This window comes from Pongo pygmaeus, chromosome 21, assembly GCF_028885625.2.
Source record: "Pongo pygmaeus isolate AG05252 chromosome 21, NHGRI_mPonPyg2-v2.0_pri, whole genome shotgun sequence".
Classification (NCBI taxonomy): domain Eukaryota; kingdom Metazoa; phylum Chordata; class Mammalia; order Primates; family Hominidae; genus Pongo; species Pongo pygmaeus.
The window spans coordinates 41,278,699-41,303,236 of NC_072394.2; the positions used below are offsets into that span (position 1 = coordinate 41,278,699).

At 44.1% G+C, this 24,538-nt stretch overlaps 1 protein-coding gene across 1 annotated transcript in view; it reads left to right on the top strand.

Annotated features, from left to right (window-relative positions):
• The window catches only part of PPP1R16B (protein phosphatase 1 regulatory subunit 16B), a 117,794-nt gene that overhangs the window by 31,545 nt on the left and 61,711 nt on the right, over nucleotides 1–24,538 (top strand). The gene's annotated exons all lie outside the window — the stretch shown is intronic.

Genomic DNA, 24,538 nt, shown 5'->3' on the forward strand with positions numbered 1-24,538 from the left:
CCAACCTTTGGCCAAGGAATACCATAATAACTTTCTTTCCCTCCCACAAATATTTACAGACAACCACCAATATTTACAGACAACTTCTTTTGCATTACTTTCCTAGATATAGTGGTGAACAAGTTGGATCTCGTTTCTCCCCACCAAAAGCTCAATACTCACAGGATCTTGCATTTCATAAAGCTCTCCTCTGTGCCAGACCCCATGCCTGGCACCCTCTGAATGCTGTTCCGTGTATTCTGTGTATGTAGCCTTTGCTGCAGTCATAAATGGTGTAGAGGGATGGACTCTGAAGTGAGACTACCTGAATCTAAAACTGGCTTTCTCAGTTCCCTACGTGAGCTTGACAAGTAGACAAGTCTCTTCCACTCTCTATACTTTGTTTACACCTCTGTAAAATGGGGCTAATAAGAAAATCCACTTTAAGGGCTTGCTGTGAACATTAAGTTAGAAAATCCCTGGGAAGTTCCTAAACATGGTCCCTTATGCTGAGGAAGTGATTATTACTGTTTTATTTTATTATATTAGTATATTTTATTTACATTATCAGAGGATGTCCATAAAGTCTGAAAACAGATATAGACAATGCTGTCTAGGACATTTTCATTCTGTAAAGTGAATGAGTAAATAAATATAAACAAACATGTATACACGTTCATATAATCTATGTTTCCAGATTTTTTTCTTTTTTTTTTTTTTTTGAGACGGAGTCTCACTCTGTTGCCCAGGCTGGGCAGAGTGCAGCGGTGTGATCTCGGCTCACTGCAACCTCTGCTTCCCAGGTTCCAGCAATTCTTCTGCCTTAGCCTCCTGAGTAGCTGGGATTATAGGCATACACCTCTACGCCCTGGCTATTTTTTTAAATTTTTAGTAGAGATGGGATTTCGCCATGTTGGCCAACCTGGTCTTGAACTCTTGACCTCAGGTGATCCACCTGCCTTGGCCTCCCAAAATGCTGGGATTACAGGCACGAGTAACTGCACCTGGCCTATGTTTCCAGATTTTATGGATACCTTATACTTGTCATATTTAATTTAATTATATTATTTTTGTGTCTCATGAGCTAGATATCATGATCCGTACTGCGTACAGTGCTTTAAGAGCCATGTATGATAACATCCATTTTACAGATGGGGGAACTGAAACTCAGAGAGGTTCAGAACCTTGACCAAGATGGCAGAGCAGGATCAGAACCACCGGCATCCGACTCTTGTCACTGCCCTCATGGCCTTATAGGTTTGCTTCCTGTTGTAGGAATGAATGGAGGATCCATGATGTAACCACAGCCCCCTTCCCTGGGCTTGTTCGGAGGCAGTCTCGCCTACTCATTGTGAGCCAAGGTCTGTGCACCTCCCTGTTCCCCTTGGCACCTCTGGCCCATCCCTGTATAATAAGCCTTCCTGGCTGTCCCTGGAGAGGCCTAGCCATGCTTCCTGGGTCCCTGCACACACCTTCCAGTCAATGAAAGAGCAGAGAGGTGTGGCACTTCTGGCCCAAGAGGGTGCTGGGTTTTAGTCACCTTGCTCTTCAGGTTCTAGAACCCTCTGAGAAGTGTAATTCCACTTCCATCTGGCTGCAGAGGGCTCTAGGAAATGAGCCAAGAGGCATCCCTGGAACCACTCTGCTGGGAGCTGCTCTGCTGAGAGCCCGGGGTGAGCAGCCCAGGTGAGAAGAGAGGGGGAATCTCGGGCTTGGGGACATGGCCCCGAGGCTCCTTCCCACGTGCAGTTTGCCGAGTGACGCGGCAGCCCCATCCCCACGCAGTGGGTGGCTTGTCATGATGTCTAATTTTTGTTGGGGGCGGAAGTTCATCAGCTCTTCTCTCACCCCTCGTTATTGACTGCCTTCTTCCTTGACAAAGCCTCATTGTCCCTCCCTGAGGGGCTCTGTGCATGGGCTGCGGGCTTCAGACCATCCTCCCAGCCCCCTGCCCAGCCCCTACCCCTTGCTGATGTCTTGTTTCCTGGTTAGAAGGAGCACTGGGCTGGGAGTGGAGGGATCAGTGCCCCGCAGCCCTGCCTGTGACTTTGAGCAGCTTGTTTCACCTCTCCGGGTCCAGTTTTTTTGTTTTGTTTTGTTTTTGAGATGAAGTCTTACTCTGTCGCCCAGGCTGGAGTGCAGTGGCACAATCTCGGCTCACGGCAACCTCTGCCTCCTGGGTTCAAGCGATTCTCCTGCCTCAGCCTCTCAAGTAGCTGAGACTACAGGCACGCACCACCACACCCAGCTAATTTTTGTATTTTTAGTAGAGTTGCGGTTTCACCATGCTGGCCAGGCTGGTCTCAAACTCCTGACCTCAAAGTGATCCGCCCACCTCGGCCTCCCAAAGTGCTGGGATTACAGGTGTGAGCCACTGCGTTCAGTTTTTTAATCTGTAAAATCAGGTTTTGAAAGCTTGCCCTCAAGAGGGTATGGCAAGACTTAGACAAGGTCCTGGATGTGACAATTCTTTGAAAGGTTACCCTGAGACCTGTACCAGCATGGTGATAATACGCTTTATTTTGTTTTGTTTTTTACAGACCTTAATGTTTTTCAGAACCTAAACATGCACAAATACATTCTTCTTGTAAAAATCAATCAACATAGAAGTGTACAAAGTAAAAAGTCCTTTCTGTCCCTCCCTTCCTCCCTCTCTCCTTCCCCCCCTCCTTTGCTTCTTTTTGTCCATCCATCACTACTGTTGTTAGTTTGATGTTTCTTTTCCAGGTTTTTTTTTTCATTTGCCTATGCATTTGTGGACTTAAGAGAAATATAGAGCCAGGTTTCTTTTTAAAAAAGTTTTTACGTAAGTGATGGTATCCTGGATACATTATTCTGCAATTTTCTTTTTTTCCCATCCAACGGTATATCTTGGAGTCGTTTTCATGCCAGAACACGTACAGTACAGATCTGTGCCATTATTTTTATCTGCTGTGTAGTATTCCATAGTATGGATTACCAGAATTTTCGAACTAGCTCCTTATTGATGCAGATTTTTCCAGTAGCTTTGCTTTTGCCACAGTGAATGTTTTATTTCCATGTGCAAATGTTTATCGAGGACAGATGTGATGAAATTAAAGAGATGGATCTGAAGGTATTAAATTTGAATGAGAAAAGTGCTAGACCCCATGGGCTGGTCCCCCTCTCTCTATGGGGCAGCCAAGTGAGGGGAAGGGGCCAGAACACTGTGCTCTGTGGCAGGCTCTTGGGTTGGTTTTAGGGTCCACAGGTGTCTGGGTTTGGATGAGGGATGTGAGGCTGCCGTCAGTCAGCCCTTGACCTCACTGGGCTATGCTCAGCTTCCTGTTAGCACTACAGAGCCTGCTGCTTTCAGCAGGCTGGGAACGGCTGCTTCTTGCTGGTGGAGCTGGTGTTTGGGAGGCTGCCGGGGTGTTAGCTCACAGTGGCGTGGGAGCGTGGGGTGGCAGCTCCCCCACTCCCCTGAGCTCACAGCAGCCTCTGAGTCAACCTCCCCCACCTGCCTGGGGAATGTGAGTTGTTTCCAGAGAAAGGCAGGCTGGGAACTCACTGAGTTTCATCCTGTGGTCCCACATTGCCTTTAGACTAGTGTCCTTGCCCTTGGACCTGCCTGGGGAATGTGAGTTGTCTCCAGAGAAAGGCAGGCTGGGAACTCACTGAGTTTCATCCTGTGGTCCCACATTGCCTTTAGACTAGTGTCCTTGCCCTTGGACCTGCCTGAGCCACATGCTCACTGCTCTCACTGCCATCACCCTCTGCCCCAGGCAACGCCAGTTCCACCAAGATCCTCCCATATTCCCTGCGTTATCTTACCTCCACACCTTTGTATATGCAATTCCCTCTGTCTGGGACACTCTTCCTGTGACTAACTCCTGTAACACTCAGCTTTGAGTCCGGCGTGACCTCTGGGGAGCCATCTGTAAGCCTTTTCTGCACTCCTGCCCCATCACTGGTTAAAGTAGCAACTCAATACATAGCTGATGTTTACTGAGAGACAGTGTAGTGTCATGGCTAGGAGCACAGACCCTGCAGTTTGTCCTCCAGGATTCAAATCCTAGCTCTACCATTTACTAGCTGTGCATCCTTGGGAAAGTTACTTTACTTCTCAGTGCCTCCATCTCCCCATCGGTAAAAATGAGGATGATGATGTACGTGCTTCATAACGTTGTTGGGGGGGTTAAATTAAGTTGATAAATGTTGAAGTGGTATGGTAAGAGCTATGTAAGTGATATAAATTGTTGTTATTCTACACTATTATTCTACATTAACGTAATCTATTATTACAACATGTTCTGATTGTCATCATTGTTATTATTTATCAGGTACTTTGTACCAGGCAGCTTGCCTTACATATGTTATCTTGGTTAATCTTCACAGCCACTCTCTGAGGTTAGAGAGTCAAACCCCATTTTTAAAAAATAGCTTGGGGTTCAGTTTACATATTATAAAATTTGCCCACTTTAAGTGTACTATTCAATGATTTTCAGTAAATTTACAGAATTGTGCATCCATCAGCCACAATCCAGTTGTAACATTGCCATCGCTGGGTGGTGTGGCCCACACCTGTTATCCCAGCACTTTCGGAGGCCAAGGTAGAGGGTTGCTTAAGCCCAGGAGTTCTAGACCAGCCTGGAGAGCCTGTCTGTACTGAAAAAAAAAAAAAAAAAAAAAAAAAAGCCAGCCATGGTGGCACTTGCCTGTGGTCCCAGCTACTTGGAAGGCTTAGGCAGGAGGATCGCTTGAATCCGGGAGGTTAAATCTGTAGTGAGCCATGATTGAACCACTGCACTCTAGCCTGGGTGACAGAGCAAGACCCCATCTCAAAAACAAACAGAAAGCATTTTCATCATCCCAAAAAGAAGCCTCATGCCCATTTGCAGTGACTCCTGGTTCCCAGACCCAGGCAACTACAATCTACTTTCTGTCTGTATAGATTTGCCTTTTCTGGACATATTATTTACATGGAATCATACATTATATGATCTTTGTGATTGGCTTCTTTCATTCAGAATACTGCTTTCAAGGTTCATCCTTGGTGTGACATCATATATCAGGGCTTCATTCCTTTTCATTGCCCTGTAGTATTCCATTGTATAGATATGCCACATTTTGTTTATCCATTCACCAGTAGGTGAACATTTGGATTATTTCTATTTTGGGGTAGGATGAAGAATGCTGGTAAGCAAATTTGGGTACAAGTCTTTGTGTGGATATATGTTTTCATTTCTCTTGGGTCATTACCTAGGAATAGAATTGTTGGATCCTATGATAAATTATGTTTAACTTTTTAAGAAACTGCTGTACTGTCTTGGAAAATGGCTTCACTGTGTGAATTCTCATCCCCCATTTTACAGATGAGAAATTTGAAGCTCAGAGAGACTAAGTCACCTGCCAAGGTCTCACAGGTTTTAAGTGTCAGACTCAATCCCAGGATTCAAACCCAGATCAGTTTCTCTGAAGCCCATGTATTTAACCACCAGGCAGTCCTGTACTTCCTGCTTTTGTTTTCACTAGAAAACTAGAGAACCCTAACTTGCGGTACTGATCTGTGTTTGTTTTGGCCTTAGGCATCCTGGTGTTTCTGCTGGCATCTTGGGCCCTTTGATTTGGGGGCCCAAGATAAACTCTTTAGCCCCAGATATAACTTCTTTCTAGGGCCACAATAGCCCAGCCTTCCTTGAAACCATCAAATGTATGTTAAGTTGTTAGAGACTTCTGTTTTTCTCTCAGAATGTGTAGGGTTTTCTTTATGGAAATTCTCATTCAAAAAATGTTTGAGTGATTCTTCTGTACTCTAAATTTAACTCTTATTAAATTTAATGATTTTTCTCACTGTAAAAGTTTTCAAACTCTTTTTTAAGCAGTGGAAACTTTTCTTTAAATGAGATATTATGCAGAAACCCAATATGTAAAACAAAGGAAGGAGCTGTTCTGACTGGGGTCAGGTGGGTGGGGTGCTCAGTCATCCCTGCCACCTGCAACCCCCTCCCCCACCCCCAGGCACAGTGCTGGACACCTGGGCCCTGCCACCCCCATCTTAAACCATCAGCTCATCTACAGGAACTAGCTCAGACTTTCACTTTTGGTGCTTTTGAAAAGGGAAGTTTCTTTTCTTCTAATTATTAAAAAAAAAACCCTGTTATTGTTACAGAAACTTTTAGAAGTACAGAAAAAAAGAAGCATTAAGAAGAAGATAAAATCACCCGTATTCCCCCTGAACAGCAACAACCATTGATAATATTTTGGTATTGCTGTGTCAGGCAGCGTCCTGGGAGGAAACAAGTGGTGATTTTATATGGGGTGATTTGTGGAAAGTTTGATAAAGGGGCAGTTTGTAAAGGGTTTAGGGAAGTGGTCCTCAAACTTTTTGGTCTCAGAGGCCCTTTATATTCTTAAAAACTAAGAACTCCTAAAAGCTTTGGTTTAACTGGGTTCTGTCTACCCATATTTACTGTATTTGAAATTTAAACAGAGGCATTAAATATTTATTCATTCATTAAGTCAGAATGATAAACACATTGTCTGTTGATGATCTGCTTCTGCGTAGCAGATGAACTCAAAATTTAGCAGCTTAAAACAATAAACATATACTGCCTCACACAATTCCTATGGCTCACGGATCCAGAGCAGCTCAGCTGGGTGGTTCTAGTTCAGGATATCTCATAAGGTTGCAGTCACTTCAGGATTTACCTGGGGCTGGAGAATCCATTTCCAAGATGGCTCACTGGCATGGCTCTTGGCAGGAGGCCTCAGTTCCCTGCCATGTGACCCTCTCTACAGGACAGCTCGAGTGTTCTCTCAGCATGGCAGGTGGCTTTTTTCAGAGTGAGTGATCCAAGAGATAGAGGAATCCGCAATGCCTTTATGACCTTGTGCTGGAAATCATGTACCATCACTTCTACCATCTTCTATTCATGAGAAATGACTCACTAGGTCCAGCCCACACTCAAGGGGTGGGGAATTAAGCTTCATCTTTTGAAGAGAGAATTTGTGAACATGTTTTAAAACCACCACATGTTAACATAAATATTTTTATGAAAAATTATATTTTTCAAAACAAAAAAAAGCAATGAGGAGAGTAGCCTTGTTTTATACTTTTGCAAATCTTTTTAAGATCTGGCTTAATGGAAGACAGTTGGAGTATCTTATCTGCTTCTGCCTTCAATCTGTTGTGATATGTTATTTTGGTTGAAGTAAATAAAGAAAATATTATGTAGTTGGAAAAGGGAGGAAATATTTTAATTGCTTTTTCAGATATTGTGGATATTCTTTGATACTACATCTAAACTCAACAAGTAGTAGTTTCTTAAAGGTTAGTTGCAGTGTGGAATCTGAAGCCATATCAATTTACATCAAAATCCATTGGTCTGTCTTGCATTTTGAATGGTTCTTTTACCCATGTGTACTTTTTTTTTTAATGTAATATATTGGATCTGTTAGAAAATATTGGTTCACTGAATTATACAGATCTTCCAAATGTTGACACATTGCTTTATACAATATAAGAAAATGTATAGTTTCAATACCAATCTTGCCATACAATTATTCAAGTACTGGGAAACTGTAAGTTCGTGGTAGCTATAAAAGTTTCCTAAAATTTGGATTTTTGCTTAAAAGTTCAAATTCTATCATTGGTAACAAATGCTGTCAGTTGTGAGAAGATCCATTTGCCCTTTTTAGGAAAAAAAAACACTGCCTGTTAAATACTCAAGTCTGAATAACCATTGTTTGCTAGACATCCTTTAAGTAAAACTAGTGCTTCATGAGAGAAGAGGCTAGCTTAGCACACAGCTTAAAAAATAGCTCAAGTAATGCAGTTGGAGACAATGATTATTCTTTTTTTGTACTTCCCATTTTGTCACATGGAATATTAAAAGGACATGTATTCAAGGATTAAGGTTTCATAAAATTAATACATTTTACTGCTTTATCAAGGACATTTTTAAGGGAAACTGGTATTAATTTTTTTCTTTTGATTGCACATACAAAACAATGAAGATGGTGATTGCTAGTACAGCTTGGTGCCACTAAGTTAATTCTGTTAAAACAACAGTAGTTTTACCCACCATTGCTTTTACACCATCAGTGCAAATGTCAACACAGTGAAAAATGCAAGTAATTTCTTAGTGTTACTGTGAAAATTGTTTTGATGTTTTAATACCCTGAAAGAGTCTAGAGACCACTTTGAGAACCACTGGTTTATGGGGATCAACAAGGAATGGGGCAATACCCTGGGATAGCAAAATTTGGGAGATCTTACCCACCCCACCCCACCCCTCGGGCCTGAAGGAGACAAGGAAATGAACCTACTGGAACCTAAGGAAGGCACCGTATGGAGAGGGCTGCCTAAAGGAGCGGTGGCTGCCACTCCATGCCCCTGCCATTCTGGTGCTTTCGGTGACAAACCTAACCAGAAAGCAGAATGCAAGGAAACCTTTGATGTAGTGCAAGTCAACTGGCTTCCTCAGGCATGGAGAGGGGAAGATCTAGAGGGACAGATGGGGCAGAGAGTGAGCCCAGCTGTCTTCAACCCTTCGGATCTACACACAAACAAGGAGTGAGTTTGTGTACATTTAAAAAACAACTTTTAGGGCCAAATGTGGTGGCTCATGCCTGTAATCCCAGAGCTTTAGGAGGCTGAGGTGGGAGGATGGCTTGAGCCCTGGAGTTCAAGACTGCAATGAGCTGTGATGGTGCCACTACACTCCAGCCTAAGTGACAGAGGAAGACTCTGTCCCTAAAAAATAAATAAACAAATAAATAAAAATGTAAAAGTGAAAACAACTTTTACCCTAACATTCACTTGTGAATTCAGCAAAATTAGTCATCTGCTAGAGCTGTGGTATCAGGGAGAGCCTGTCTGAGGAGGTGATTTGGGCTCAGACCTGAATGTGGAGGAGTCTGGAGGAAATGTACAAAGGATGTGTGATGGGAAAAGGGTTGGCATGTTTGAAGACAGGAGAAAGATGGGAGGTGGAAGAGTAGGGGGAGGAGGTGGTTGGGGGAAAGCATACTGACCTTAGAAGACTAGAGTAGGAACTGTACATTTGATTTCGATGAAAAGCCACTGGTGGTTTTGAAAGGGGAATCATATGATGAGACACAGATTTTGAATCAGGGATGGTTTTTCCTGGTTGCTGAGTGCACAATGGACTGTAGGAATCTATTTTCACAGGACCATAAGGGGAGCAGGGAGGCTCATGAGAAGCCCTCATAGCGTTGGTGAGAGCCTGTGGTGGTCACTGGGCGATGCAGAAATCAGGAGGTGGAGCCCACAGGGCTTCTGTGTCAAGTGACGGAGGAGAGACTCAGTGACGACTTTTGGGTTTTTGGCTTGAACACCTAGGTGGATGACAGTGCCACATTTTGAGACTGGGAAGATCGGAGTAGGAGGGAGGAGGGGATTTGGAGAGAATTGAGTTCTACAGGACTGTCCAAGTTGACATGTCCTTTTAACATCCACATGGAGATCTTGAAGAGGCAGATGAATATGTGAGTCTGGAGCTCAGGGAGGTATCAGGGATGGTTGTAATACTTGGGAAGTCATCAGCATGATACAAGTGCAGTATTTTCAAAAATGCAGGACTGTAGGAGGTCATCTAGGAAGCAATGGTAGTTGGAGCAGAGAAGGGATCGCAGAGAAGGGATCACTAGAGAAAGCTCTGGGACACCTCAATAGCTGCATGTTGACCCAAGAAGAAGAGAACAAAGGAGACCAGAATCATCTACTCAGAAGGTAGAAAGAAAACCAGGAATAGTGTGGCTTCTCAGAAGTCTGGAAGAAAGGACTGTCAGCTCAGTCAAATGCTGTTGAGGGGTTGAATATTTTGTCTTATCTTTATATACTCTTTGGAAAAAGAGATTTCTAAAGATGACATCATACATCCTGTCATGGATGTTCCATAATTTATGCAGCTACTCCCTTATTGTTGCATTTTGAGGCCATTCCCAATTTTTGCTACTATAAATTATGCCGTGGTGAATATCAATGTATAAAAGTATTTGGTTGGCTGGGTGCAGTGGCTCATGCCTGTATATCCTAGCACTTTGAGAGGCCAAGGCAGGAGGATCACTTGAGCCCGGGAGTCCAAGACCAGCCTAGGCAACATAGTGAGACCCCCATATCTACACAAAATTTAAAAAATTATCCAGGTCTGGTGACGTGTACCTGTGGTCTTAGCAACTTGAGGGGTGGAGGTGGGAGGAACTCTTGAGCCCAGGAGGTCAAGGTTGCAGTAAGCTGTGATTGTGCCACTGCACTCCAGCCCAGGTAACAGAGTGAGACCCTGTCTCCAAAAAACGAAATAAATAAAATAAAAATAAAAAGCATTTGGCCATAGCTTTGATTATTTACTAGGTAGATTCCTAGATGTTCATTGGCTTTGAGGTCTCAATATAAACCACTCATTTGACTACCAGAGAGGTTGTATCAGCTGTGTGTATCCATCCCTGCTGTCTCCCCACCTCATCACTACCTGTCACATCAATGCTGGATGATGACATTGAAAACACACCTTTGCTGATATATTTGATATATGGAAAATAGTCCTGTTGTCTTAATTTGCATAAAATCGAGACAGTTAAGGTTGAATACTTATTCATAAGCTTACTGGTCATCTCTCTCCTTCTTTGAGTTGTCTAGTTTGTTTGTCTTTTTTGTTGTTGTTTTGAGATGGAGTCTCACGCTGTCCCCAGGCTGGAGTGCAGTGGCACAATCTTGGCTCACTGCAACCTCCGCCTCCCGGATTCAAGCAATTCTCCTGTCTCAGCCTCCTGAGTAGCTAAGATTACAGGCACCCACCACCACACCCGGGTAATTTTTGTATTTTTAGTAGAGATGGGGTTTCACCATGTTGGTCAGGCTGGTCTCAAACTCCTGACCTCAGGTGATCTGCCTGCCTCGGCCTCCCAAAGTGCTGGGATTACAGGCATGAGCCACTGCACCCGGACTATTTGTCCATTTTTTCTACTAGTGTGCTTCTTATTGGTTTCAATGATTGTGTACGTTTCTGTTTGTGTGTGTGAGAGGAGACAGGGAGAAGGAGAGAAAGGGGGAGAATGACATTGGAGGGAGAGATGCCAACTCTTTGTTGTCATATATGGTTCGTATATTTTCTGCAGTGTGTGTATGTGTTTGCTTTAACATTTTGTTTATAGTAATTTTTTATGCCTTGGAGTTCTTATTTTTTATATTGTCAAACCTAATGATACTTGATTTCTTTTTTTAAAATCATTTTATTTTTTGTTTTTATCCCTTTAAAGCAGGGACCAGAAAACTATGGCCTGAAGTCCAAATATTCCCACTGTTTGTTTTTGTAAATAAAGTTTTATTGGAACACAGCCATGCCCATTCATTTACATATTATCTATGGCTGCTTTCACATTACGATGGCAGAGTTGAGTTGTAACAGCGACCATGTAGCCTGCAAAGATTAAAATATTTACTATCTGGCCCTTTACGGAAATACTTTATGGGCTCTTGCACTAAAATGTTTCCTCATCTAGTGATGTATATTAAACCTATGTTTTCTTCTAGGGTTTTTTGGCCTTATTTAAATAAATAGGTAGTATTTCTGGACTTCATTTTAGTATAGAGTACTAAATGAAAATCTGTCTATATTTTGTTTCCAAAGCATCATCAATTGTCCCGACATCCCTTCCTTCCCTACGAGTTTGTGAGGCCACCCTCGTACTCTAAAGCCTCATCTGTAATGAAGGGTAACTCTCCAACCTGTCTATTCTGTTCCAGCAACCTATTTTGGTGCCAGTTACATACCGCTTTCATCCTTGTAGGTTTATATTGTGGCTTAATATGTGATAAAACAAGTTTTTCCTCAGATTACTCTTCTTTTTCAAAATGTTCCTGGTTATTTTCAGCTGTTCACATAATATTTAGGACTGTTTGGTCAAGTTTTCCCTCCAAACCTCAAAAATAGATTTCTCCAAAGCTTTGCAGGGACATGGATGGAGCTGGAGGCCATTGTCCTTAGCAAACTAACACAGGGACAGAAAGCCAAATACAACATGTTCTCACTTATAAGTGGGAGCTAAATGAAAACACATGGACACATAGAGGGGAACAACAACACACACTGGGTCCCTACTGGAGGGTGGATTGTGGGAGGAGGGAGGACATCAGGAAAAATAACTGATGGGTACTGGGCTTAATACCTGGGGGATGAAATAATCTGTACAACAAACTCCCATGACACAAGTTTACCTATGTAACACACCTGCACTTGTACCCCTGAACTTAAAAGTTTTTTAGAAATTAAAATAATTAATTAATTTGGACCAAAGTGATATGTTTATCATACTGAGTTTTTCTAAGCAGGCAAATGGCACATGTCTCTGTTAAGCATGTATTTTTTCTTGTCCTTTAGGAAAGCTGTAGGGTTGTTTTTTTTTGTTTGTTTGTTTGTTTGTTTTTGTTGTTGTTTTCATATAAGTCCTGTTTAATGTCTTAAAAGGAGGGCTTTGGGTTTTGTTCATTAATGTTATACCAAGTGAATTTACTGAATTCACCTTAGTCTTGGTTTTTCAGTGAGTTATCTTGGGGGTTTCTATTTAGAAAAGAACATTATTTGCAGATGATAAGGTTGTGTGATCATTCCAGTGTTTCAGTGACCCTGGAGATCTGAGTCCTATCCAGATTCTATCCTCTCTTCCCTTCTCTCCAGGCTAACTACTTCTGTTCCTTTTCATATTCTTTTATGACATGTGGCTTTGAGATTTGTGAACATGCTCTACTCTGTCTACATTCTTCCCAAAGTCTGATCTGGCTCACTCTAGAGTGAATGGAGCTGTCACTTTCCTCGTTCTGGTTGGTTTTGCCTGTTAGTACGACTTAAGTTTCCATTAGGTTTTTGGGTAGCTGCTGTTGACTCATATTGAATTTATAAGAAAACAAAACCCCCAAGTCAGTTTCCCATTAATGAAGCTATATTTTTCCCATTCTGATTAAAAAAAAAAAAAACAAACCAAAAAACTTTGTTGAAGCATAATCATCAGACAGAAAAGGGTAAAACTGGTTGTATTTTCATGTGCTGAGCATACCCATGTAACTAATCAGCACTCAGATCATGAAACAGAACATTACCAGCACCCCAAAAGTCTTCCTGGACACACAGTTGGTTTTTAACATTGAGGTCAAGCTCTACATTTATCTTGTTGAGTTTTGAGCCCAATTATCTACCTGTTCAGATAATTTTGGATTCTTGAATGATACGTTAGGACTTTTGTGTCACCAGTGACAAAAACTCAAGCTAACAAGGTTAACAAAACAGTGTTCATGTAGTGGGGAATTCAAAGATAGCACAACTTCAGGCACATGTGGATGCATGAGACTACCAAGAAATGTCTCTGAGAAGACAACTATCAGCAGCTTGAAATATATATCCTAAATCCTTTTGACAACCTCAATAAGAATAATTTCTTTTCCCAGAAGTGTCCCAGGCTCAACAAGTCCCAGAATGGAACCTCATTGGCTATGAGGTCAATTCCTGAGTCAATTGTAATGGGTAGATAAGGGAAGCAATGCTATGATTGGTCTGATTGGAGCCATATGCCCACTCCTGGAGTCTGCTTCTCCCAAACACATGGACTGACACTTGGTATTGTGTTGTACCCCACTTCCCCCAAAAATATTGGGATGCTATTTCCAGAAGGAGGGAGAATGGATGCTGGTCAGGCCATAATTAAATATATTCACCTCAAATGAAATATTCACCGGCAGTTTCTACTCCATATCATTCATAATTGCAATAAGGATTTGCCTTCTAGACCAGAACTGTGCAATAGAATTTTTTTCTGATGATGGAAATGTGCCGTCCAATACAATAGCTGCTAAATTTTTGATTGTATTTCATTAGAAATAACGTAATTAGTCAACTGTGGCTAAGCTAGAGGCTGCTGACTTAGAAACACAGTCATAGGCCATTATCCAAATCCCTGATAAAAATGTTAAATAGGGCCCAGCGTGGTGCTCACGCCTGTTAATCCCAGCACTTTGGGAGGCTGAGGTGGGCGGATCACCTGAGATCAGGAGTTCGAGACCAGCCTGGCCAACATGGTGAAACCCTGTCTCTACTAAAAAATACAAAAAACAACCAGGTGTGGTGGTGGGCACCTGTAGTCCCAGGTACTCGGGAGGCTGAGGCAGGAGAATTGCTTCAACATGGGAGGTGGGGGTTGCAGTGAGCCGAGATCATGCCACTACACTCCATCCTGGGCAACAGAACAAGACTCCATCTCAAAAAAAAAAAAAAAAAATTGTTGAATAGGTCATGGGCAGAGATGCTGCCTGGGGCCACACCCCTGGAGACCTTTTCCAGAGTAATGTGTCAAAGTCAACTATTACCCATTGGGAATAATTGTGCAATTGAAATGAACTTAACTACATTGTTATTTGCAGTTGGTATGTGGGAACAGTAGCAGGAGTCTCTACAATTAAAAAAAAAAAAGAGCTGGCTGGGCATAGTGGCTCACGCCTGTAATCCCAGCACTTTGGGAGGCCAAGGTGGGCAGATCACCAGAGGTCAGGAGTTCGAGACCAGCCTGGCCAACATGGCGAAATCTAGCCTCTACTAAAAATACAAAAATTAGCTGGGCATGGTGGCGCATGCCTGTAATCCCAGCTACTCAGGAGGCTGAGGCAGGAGAATTGCTTGAATACAGGAGGCAGAGGTTGCAGTGAGTTGAGATTACACCACTGCACTCCAGCCTGGGTGACAGAGTGAGACTCTGTCTCAAAAAAAAAAAAAAAAAAAAAAAAAATCTTTTCCTACAAAACGTGGAAGATGATTTCTCTCTGAGGGTTAAATTACAACAAAATGTGATGGATCAGAGTAGCGATTCATGCACAGATATTTATGGAACATAATCTGGACATAATCAGGCTGGCACTGGTGGTTCAGTAGTGAACAAAACAAAATGGGCCAGGCCACCTTGGAGCTCAGAGTCTAGCAAAATCATTGTGAAGAGAGCATAGTATTAACATGCTTAACAATGGATGGTGTTATTATAAAGAAGGCCTTGCCGGGTATGGTGGCTCACACCTGTAATCCCAGCACTTTGGGAGGCCAAGACAAGAGGATCACTTGAGGCCAAGAGTTCGAGACCAGCCTGGGTAACATAGTGAGACTGTATCTCTACCAAAAACAAAAACAAAAACAAAAGCCAGGCATGGTGATGTGGGCCTGTAGTCCTAGCTGCTTGGGAGGCTGAGGCTAGAGAATTGCTTAAGTCCATGTGGGCAAGGCTGCAGTAAGTCACCATTGTGCCACTGCACTCCAGCCTGGGTGACAGAGCAAGGCCCTGTATCTCGGGGCGGGAGGTGGGAGCGTTGGCGGAAAAGGCCTTGTCAAAAACAGATGCCAGAAAAAGGGGGCTAGGAGATCATTTATGAACAATTCTATTTAAATACCGTTCAGGGGAGAGGACACTGTGAGCAACAACTTTGATGATTACCATCCCATTGCTAAGGACAATCCGATTATGGAAAAAGGGGACTTCAACCCATCTTGGTGATCTTGGCGTAATCGTTAAACGTGATGATTATGTACTTCCTTACAACCTTCTGATTATAATTTGGCATCCCAGCCAGGTCTGCCTACAAGCACAGAACGAGTTGACCGTGCTTAACTGAATTTCAGACATGCAAGGCAATTATTCTCCTGTGATCCTGGCATTGTGTTTTAATGCAGCAGCCTCATAAACTTGGATAATATGAGACTGCTCTTGGGAGAAGAAACTGCTGTTGGTAGGCTGGTCAACCATGGTCGGTCACCAAGGTGATACCATCCTAGGGATCTTAGGGATATTTAACCAATTGGAACTCCCTTGGAACCTCCGCCAAATCAAACCACAATGACACACAACCAGCATTTCCCCAGGGTGTTAATAAGGAGATATATGAGAGGCTTGTCAAGTGCTCAATGGAGTCTAGACATTTTCTATCTTTGAAATTTCTCAGTGTAGTGAACCCATTGAGAAGATAGATGAGGCATTGCTGGCATGATTGATTCTTGCTTGGCTTCTAGGGACCACTGTTTCCTTTTTTTTTTTTTTTTTTTTTTGCAGGGGTCGGGGGTAGCATGGGGGGATAGAGTCTCGCTCTGTTGCCCAGGCTGGAGTGCAGTGGCATGATCTCGACTCACTGCAACCTCTGCCTCCCAGGTTCAAGTGATTTTCCTGTCTCAGTCTCCTGAGTAGCTGGGATTGCAGGTGCCAACCACCACGCCCAGCTAATTTTTGTGGTTTTAGTAGAGACAGGGTTTCACCATGTTGGCCAGGCTGGTCTCAAACTCCTGACCTCAGGTGATCCATTCCCCTCAGTCTCCCAAAGTGCTGGAATTACAGGTATGAGCCATCGCGCCCGGCCCCACTGTTTCCTTTCTAATGGAGTGAGAAAATGGTCAGTATTTTTGTCAACAAAACTCATGAGGCTCTTTGTACACACGGACTTCAGGCCGTTCTCTCAACAATCGCCAAAGCTGGAGCATCACGTGGAGGAACACTGGGATTTGAAAAACAGGAATGTTCCAGAATCTTCTCAGAGTATTACATTTTCCAACATGTCCATCCCATATTTGTACCAACAAACAGAGCTGGTCCCACTGCCCTCATCCTTTGTTTACCATGTTAGGCTGAGGAAGTTGCATGCAGAGCAGAGGTGAAGACTAAGAAAGAACATACAAGAAACCTGCTGAGTAGGGGAGAGGGAAATGGTACCTCTGCCAGTTATGCTGGAAAAGCTAAATAAAACCCAAATCTTGATGGAGGTGTTAGCGTTTTCAGTCTTTCAAGAGAAGCTCAGGACACAGGCTTTTTGGCTTAAGGACCCCAAATTTCCTGGGCACCACAAAAGTAGTAGTGGCAGTCCTCCGGGTGAATCAGTGTCAAGGGCTAGACTGTAATCACTTGCCTTTTGTTGCATTACAAACCACTCTTGAAACACTTAGTGGATTGAAAGAACAACTTCTTATTTCTCAATGATTCTTTGGCTTGACTGGGCACTCTTTCTGCTGGTCTTCCCTGGGCAGTTCTTCTGCTGGTTCTGCTTGGGCTCACTCATGAGGCTACAGGTAGCTGCTGGGTCAGCCAGTGTCTGGGGCTCAGCTGGGATGACCTGGCCTCTCTCTGCATTGGTTCTTTATCCAGCATAATGGTCTCAGAGTTCCAAGCAGGTAAGCTCCAATGCACAAGTATTTATCCAGCCTTTGCCTGCATCGTGCTTGCTCATGTCTCATTGGCTAAAATGGATCACGTGGCCAAGCTCAGAGTCAGTGTGGGAAGAGTCTATACAAGCGCTTGGGTACTGAAAGGCGTGATTCATTGGGGGCCGTTGTTATAATCTACCACACATTCTAGACTTCGCTTTGCTTTAGATACGAATTCTAGCAACTCGATGTGATAACCCTGGGCACGTCATGTTGCTCGAACACTGTAATTGCCTATTGATGTCCCTGGAATGTCTGAGATGTATGGGGTGGACCAAACACTGCCTCTTTCTGGGAACCCCGGACTTTGGGTTGAGAATGCCTAGTGTTTAGGTGGCATTGACTCTAAAACCATGTGGCATTCAGAATTCAGCACTGGGCAATGGCGCATATGCTGATTTAATTTTATTAGCCTATTAGCTGCATAGACACAACAGTGATTTATGTGATTTTATAATATTATGTTGAACCTTCAATAATTGGGGTTAAAGTCTGGATTGATGTTGTAACAGAAACAGGAGTAGAAAAATAATCATCAGCCAGATGGAAGAAATTATTAGTTCACAAATGCAGTGTGCTCAGTAATAAAATCTTTCAAAATATGGATGACATAGGTGCAATAGAATATAAAGAGGCCTTCAGTGGAAAGCTTGGGAAGCTCTGCAGAGATGCAGTGGACCTTGACGGTTAAGAATATGGAGTCAGACAAAACTAAATTTTAATCTCTATTTTGTGACCTTGGGCAAGTTACTTAACCTCTTTTGGACTCAGATTCCTCATCTGTAAAGTGGAGAGAATGATGCAGGGAAGGGAGGGGAGTGGGTCACCGTGAAGATTCATAGAAATAAACGATGGACAGTGGACACAGTCAGTGTAGCTGTTACTATCATCTGCCAGTAGCCTCAGTTACAATAAGCCGGAGGCAAGATTAACATCTCTTCCTTTTTCTTCCTAATTCTTCTGCTCCCCACATTGCCATAACTACTCCCATTTTCTCTATCGCGGTTTACTCAATGGAGGCCTTCTATCAGTCAGTCACATAAGAGTATTCTTATTGCAGTCATTTACACTTTAGTATGAATGAGTCAGCACTTTTTTGCAGCAATTTTCATTGGAAGCCAGTGGGAAGTGAAAGGCTTTGGCCACCCCTCATAATATATGACTTAAAGCCTGCTTGCAATAGAGAGCCCTTGCAGAGTCTCTAAAAGAAAACGACCTGCCCCCTGAAGAACTTCTGAGACCATAGACCCATGGTGCCCAGCTTTTCCTGGTTCCCATGTGTCATCTCTAAAGACGGCCATGAATATCTGTTTTGGTTGACTTGAGCCATTTGAATGTCTAAAACCCATCTTAATAACAAAAGCTCTTTGGAGGGACCCTAATTAACTTCTTTAAATTGCTTTCTCTAACCTTTTGGAATTAATGCAATCTCTTCCCTTGTTATTGAAAAAAAAAAAAAAACACTAGGATACTTCGCAAAACTTCCCCCAAGTTACTTGGCAGCTAACATTTTGTCAAGGAGACATGGTGGCCAACCTTCCCCTGAATGGGATCGGTTTCTATATAGTCATTCCTTCCGGCTCATGACTTTCTTCTCCATTTGCTGCCCACGGACGCTGAAAATAACTTGTTTTCTGGCAGGCTTGGGATGAGATTCCTTATGATTTAATCAGATCCATAATGAAGCTCTCCCAGCTTTCAGGAGAAAACATCCTGAACTGCAGGGCTGGTTAAGGGCAGGGCCCTGGTGAAGAGGAGGAGCCCCCTGCCTGAGCAGCACACTTGGAGCCAGGAGAGCTGCAACAGGGCCATGCCACCCACCCAGTGGGGTGCCCCCATTGTGGCTGAGTCTCCTGGCAGTGCTCCAAGGTGTGTACCATGTGAGCTGTGCCTTCCCGCTCCCTGCAGCCCAGACTAAAGGCCTCAAAGATAATAGGCAGGACATCCCATCTGTAAATACCAGCTGCTTGTCCAAGAAGAGACAGTTTCATATATATATATATATATATAGAGAGAGAGAGAGAGAGAGAGGGAGGAGGAGGAGGAGGAGGAGGAGGATAGAGACCAGGACAGACTTGCCCTGGCTGAAACCAGGATTCCCTTGATAGTTCCAAACTGATGTTAAATTAGAGGATAACTCCAGATACTATAACCAGCTGGGGGTGGCAAAGTAGCTGGGTAATCAGGGAGCATCTGAGTAGGTGACAGAGAATTGGATAATGAAGAAGCAGGTAAGGTGATGGGAAGTAGCTGGGGCGAGAGGGAGTAGCCAGGCAATAAGGCAAAGTAGCCGGAGAATGGGAGAGTAACTTGATGATGAAGGCCAGGCACAAAGTGGGAGTTATTGCAGTGGGGCAACAGAAGACAGCCCCAGACCTGGGGTAGAGGCTACTCTGACCTGTTCCAGTTGCCTTCATTTTGCCACTTCCTTAGGTCTTGCTACTGAGAAGTAAACTCAGCCTAAGTCTGTACCAGTTAGCTGGAATCTGGGCTGTTGTAAACTGTTGTGGTGAAGCTCCCTGGGAGTGAGGCTGAGGTTGTAGCAGTAGCAGATAGGTGTGGTGAATTTATTTCCTTGAGGGAGGGGCTCTCTCTTCTCTCAGCCCCTCAAAGGATGGGTGAGGTTGCCTGCCAGAGGTCCTGGCACAACTCACACCTTAGCCCCCAGTTTTGCCATCATCACCTTCATCCTTCTCTCAACCAGATTTTTATTGGATAACTTAAGCACCAGGCATTGTGCTAAAAATCTTTCTATGCATCAACTCATTGCATCCTCTCAACAACTCTATAAAATAGGAACCATTAGTAACCCCATCTTACAGGTGGATAAACTGAGGCTTAAAAAGTCTAACAACTTGCCCACGTAAGAGGCGTAGCCAGGACTGTCTGACATCAGAACCTGTCCTCTAAGCCTTATGCCACAGTCATGGTTACTTCTACATGGAGCATTTCTCCTTCAAAAGCTCATCCCTACCCATTCACTATTTAACAGCACTTAACAAGGTCTGGTTTGGGAGTGAAAGCTCGGGTAGGGTGTCCTGGTTGGGTAAGGAGCCTGAGAAACAATTCAAATGCTCATGGTCCCCACCTACGGTGGGCACGGCCACCCGGCTGCCCTTTTCCAAACCCATTACCCATGAGGTCTGTTGGATAAAGTCACAGTTTAGAATCAGTCTTCCCCAGGGTGCACCCACCACTGGCAATCAGACCTCATTTGGCCTGAGATATTTATAGTCCATGGTGAATTTCCATTATCTATATAGAATGAGACAAAGAAACAGAAGGCTCCTGGCTTTAGGAAGTTTCTTCTTCTCTCTTCTGTCTGACAGCCATCCTTTCCGGCATGTCTTGGGACAGATGCCGTGTCAAGGATCATCTAGGTACTTGGAAAATATTGTATAATTCCGGGCTTTATAATTTTTTAATTAAAAAAATTATGTTTGGATCCTGAAGAGCCTAACTGTATTCCTTATTTAATGAAAGCAATGCAATCGCATTGTCACTGGTGACATGGTCCCTCATTTAATAAGCTGCTGGCTCCAAGATAAGCCATCCATTCCAGGAGGTTCTTGATTGGTAAAATTGTTTTGCACTAAAAGGAGCTTAAGGTTAAGCACTAATTAATGGAAGGGGGTTGGATTTTATATAGATAGATCAGTAGGTAGGTTTGGGGACATGTCAAATACACCATCTTTGTCTCTGCAGCTGAAAATATATATTTAAAGCCCACACAACTCCGTAGACTTCTTAAAGCTCCATTTTTGGCAGGTATATTCCAGTCTTGGTGTGCTCTGGTTAATAAGCAGCTTCTGACTCAGGGCACTCAGTGACTGATGGTCGCATTGACCCAAGTATCTCTCAGGACACAACTGATGTGGTCAAAATTCCCCAGGTGGTTTGAGCCCACCAGTCTTTCTTGGTGGACATGGCTTGAGAACCTCAGTTGGGCACTAGGGCACTATCTTATCTTAGGCGGCCAGAAAAAAAATTATAGACTGGGTGGCGTAAATGATAGAAACGTATTTCCTTACAGTTCTGGAAGCCAGAAATCCAAGATCAAGGTGCCAGAATGGCTGGTTTCTCATGAGGGCTCTCTTCCTGGCTTTCCACCTTCTCACTGTTTCCTCACCTGGTGGTGGTTTGGGGGAAAAGAGACTCTCTGGTGTCTCTTTTAAGGACACTAATCCCATCATGGGGGCCCCACCATCATGACCTCATCTAAAACTATCTCCCAAAAGTCCCATCTCCAAATTCCATCGCACTGGGGATAGGGCTTCAATGTATGAATTTGCGGGGAACACAGTGTAGTCTATAGCAGGCACTTTCTGTGGCTGGGCAAGAGAGCTGGCTTATCTGATGTCCCTGGGGTTCTCTGTGATGCTGGAGAAACTGAGGGAGGATTCTCTGGAAGGCTTGGGGTGGACACTAAGGCCTCAAAATGCTAGAAGCCCATTCCCAAGGCCTGGCTGCATTGAAGGATAGTTTACTGCTGATTGGAAGAGCTATGGGGTCTTCAGATCCTGCCAGAAGACAGGACATATCATTTTGTAGGGGAGAGCCCTAGTCTTTGAAAACTTCCTGGTGGAAAGGAAAAGAAAGGAGGCAGAGGAAAGGACCAAACCTGATTTATTGGGTAAATATTAATAAATGAATGTACCTAGTAGCTGCCATGCTCTTCTGGCGATGAGACTGGAGGAAGGGGATATGATTCAGACCCATAAAACTGACAGAGCAGTGGGCTTGTTTACCAAATCCCTGATGCTACCCAGAGAGGTGCCCAGGAACTTGAAGCAAATAGGGATGTAGAAGGAACATGTATTATTAGGGAGGTGTCCTGGTTCTCTATTGTCACATAGAAAAACTATTCTAAAATTTAGCTGCTTAAATTATCTCACGGGGTCAGGGGTTCAGATGGAGCACAGAGGGGAAAATTTGTCTCTGCTCCACAATGTCCAGAGCCTCAGCTAGGATGACTGAAACAGTCATCCTGTAGTCCCAGGGCCTCCCCATGTAGCATCTCTACCATGGTGGCCTTGGCAGAGTCAGACTTCTTAGACGATGGCTCAGAGCTCCAAGAGCAAATGTTCCAGGATCCAGGAAGCTGCCAGTTTCTTGAGACCTCAGAACAGCTACCAAGCCGACCCCGACTTAAGTGGAAGGGACGAAGACCCCACCTTCTGATGGCAGGAGTTTGATGGTCACAACTGGGGCTGTCTTTAAACTGCCACAGGAGTCTACCTGCTACAGCATTTTGAAGTTTATCTCTTGCTCATGTGACAGCCCATCACGGGTATTCAAGCTTACTTCAGCCTGTGGGTGGGGAACGGGGAGTGACTGCTAGTGCGGGTTCCTTTTTTTTTGGTGTGTGTGGCGGGGGGGGGCGTGTATGAAATGTTCTGAAATTGATTGTGCTGATGGTTGCAACTCTGTGCAACCATCCCTCTTAGGCAGCTCTCTTCAACACAGTGACCCCATACCCCGGCTCCTTCCATCCTATGACTCTGCCCGCTAGATCAGAGCTGTCCAATAGAAAAAGAATTCAAGCCACATAATGTAACTTTATTTATTTATTTAGAGCCAGGTTCTTGCTCTGTTGCCCAGGCTGGGGTACAGTGGCAAAATCATGGCTCATTGCAGCCTCAGACTCCTGGCTTCAAGCTGTCTTCCCACCTCAGCCTCCCAAGTAGCTAGGACTACAGGCACATGCCACCACACCTGGCTGATTTTTAAATTTTTTGTAGAGACAGGGTCTTGATATGTTGCCCAGGCTGGTTTGAACTCCTGGCCTCAAGCAGTCCTACCACCTCAGCCTCCCAAGGTGTTGGGATTATAGGCGTGAGCCACTGTGCCTGGCTAGTAATTCTTAAACGCACTAGTAGCTACATTTTTAAAAGGTAAAAAGATAAACAGGTGAAATTAATTTTAATAATATATTTTATTTAATCCAATATATCCAAAATATCATTTCAACATGCAATCAATATAAAACTTATTAATGAGAGATTTTACATTCTGATTTTTTCATATTTTTTGCATTTATTTATTTATTTATTTAGAGACGGAGTTTCACTCCTGTCACCCAGGCTTGAGTGCAATGATGTGATCTCAGCTCACTGCAACCTCCACCCTCCGGGTTCAAGTGACTCTCCTGCCTCAGTCTCCCACGTAGCTGTGAATATAGGCATGTGCCACCATGCCCGGCTAATTTTGTATTTTTAGTAGAGATGGGATTTCACCATGTTGGTCAGGCTGGTCTCAAACTTCTGACCTCAGGTGATCCTCCCGCCTCGGCCTCCCATAGTGCTGGGATTACAGGCATGCGCCACCATGCCTGGCTAATATTGTATTTTTAGTAGAGATGGGGTTTCACCATGTTGGTCAGGCTGCTCTCAAACTTCTGACCTCAGGTGATCCTCCCACCTCGGCCTCCTGTAGTGCTGGGATTACAGGTGTGAGCCACTGCGCCTGGCCTTTGTGTATGTTTTTGAAATCTGAAATTGATGCATCATATGTTGATTCAGATTAGCCCTATTTCAAGTGTCGTGGCCACACGTGTCTCGTAGTCACCATACGGGGCAATATAGCCCTGGATCCTCAGGGTCCCCTCATTCAGGTTGGAGGTGGGGATTGCAGGGGAGGAATCTGCAGGCCAGAAGGAAGTGGCAAGTTCTGCCGGCATTCCACTGACCAGAACCCAGACTGTGGTCGCACCTTTGCAAGGGAGGCTGGAACAGCCTCTAGCTTTGTGCCCAGCAGGATAAGGAAGCAAGGTCTAGCGAACACTCAGCAGAGTCTCTCCCAGCAACCAGCAATTTTCTGTGCATCTACTATGAGCTAGTCAGCCTGGTTGGCAGGCTGTACCTAGGTTTTGAGTAAGGTGGAAGAAGTTTTGCTTTATATACTGGTTTCCTTTAGCTCATAGTTCATACTCCTTAAAGTGGCTTCCAGGGTCTTCCATGCTAACTTGCTTCCCAGTGCTCCCAGGGGCCCCCTGCAGGTCCCATTTGCACACTGTTACTTATGCGCTTCCTCCCACTGGGAGTATCCGTGTTCTCCTCCAGTCCTGTGCCCATCTTCCCTGATTCTCCCCGTTCCCTGGGTCCTCTTCAGTCTCTTACGCTCCCCTTTTATGCCCTGCACCATGTACAGACATACAGGCAGCATAAGTGGAGAAACATGCAGTTCAGAAGCAGCTGGGCCTGGATTCCAGCCCCAGTTCTATGACACACCTGCTGTGTGACCCTGAGGAAAGTCACTCAACCTCTCTGAGTCTCATCTGTCCCATCTGTAAAAACAGAAATAACCAGAGCTACCTGGTGGGATGTTGGCCCCTGCCTGTCCCAGTGCTGCACAGCTGCAGG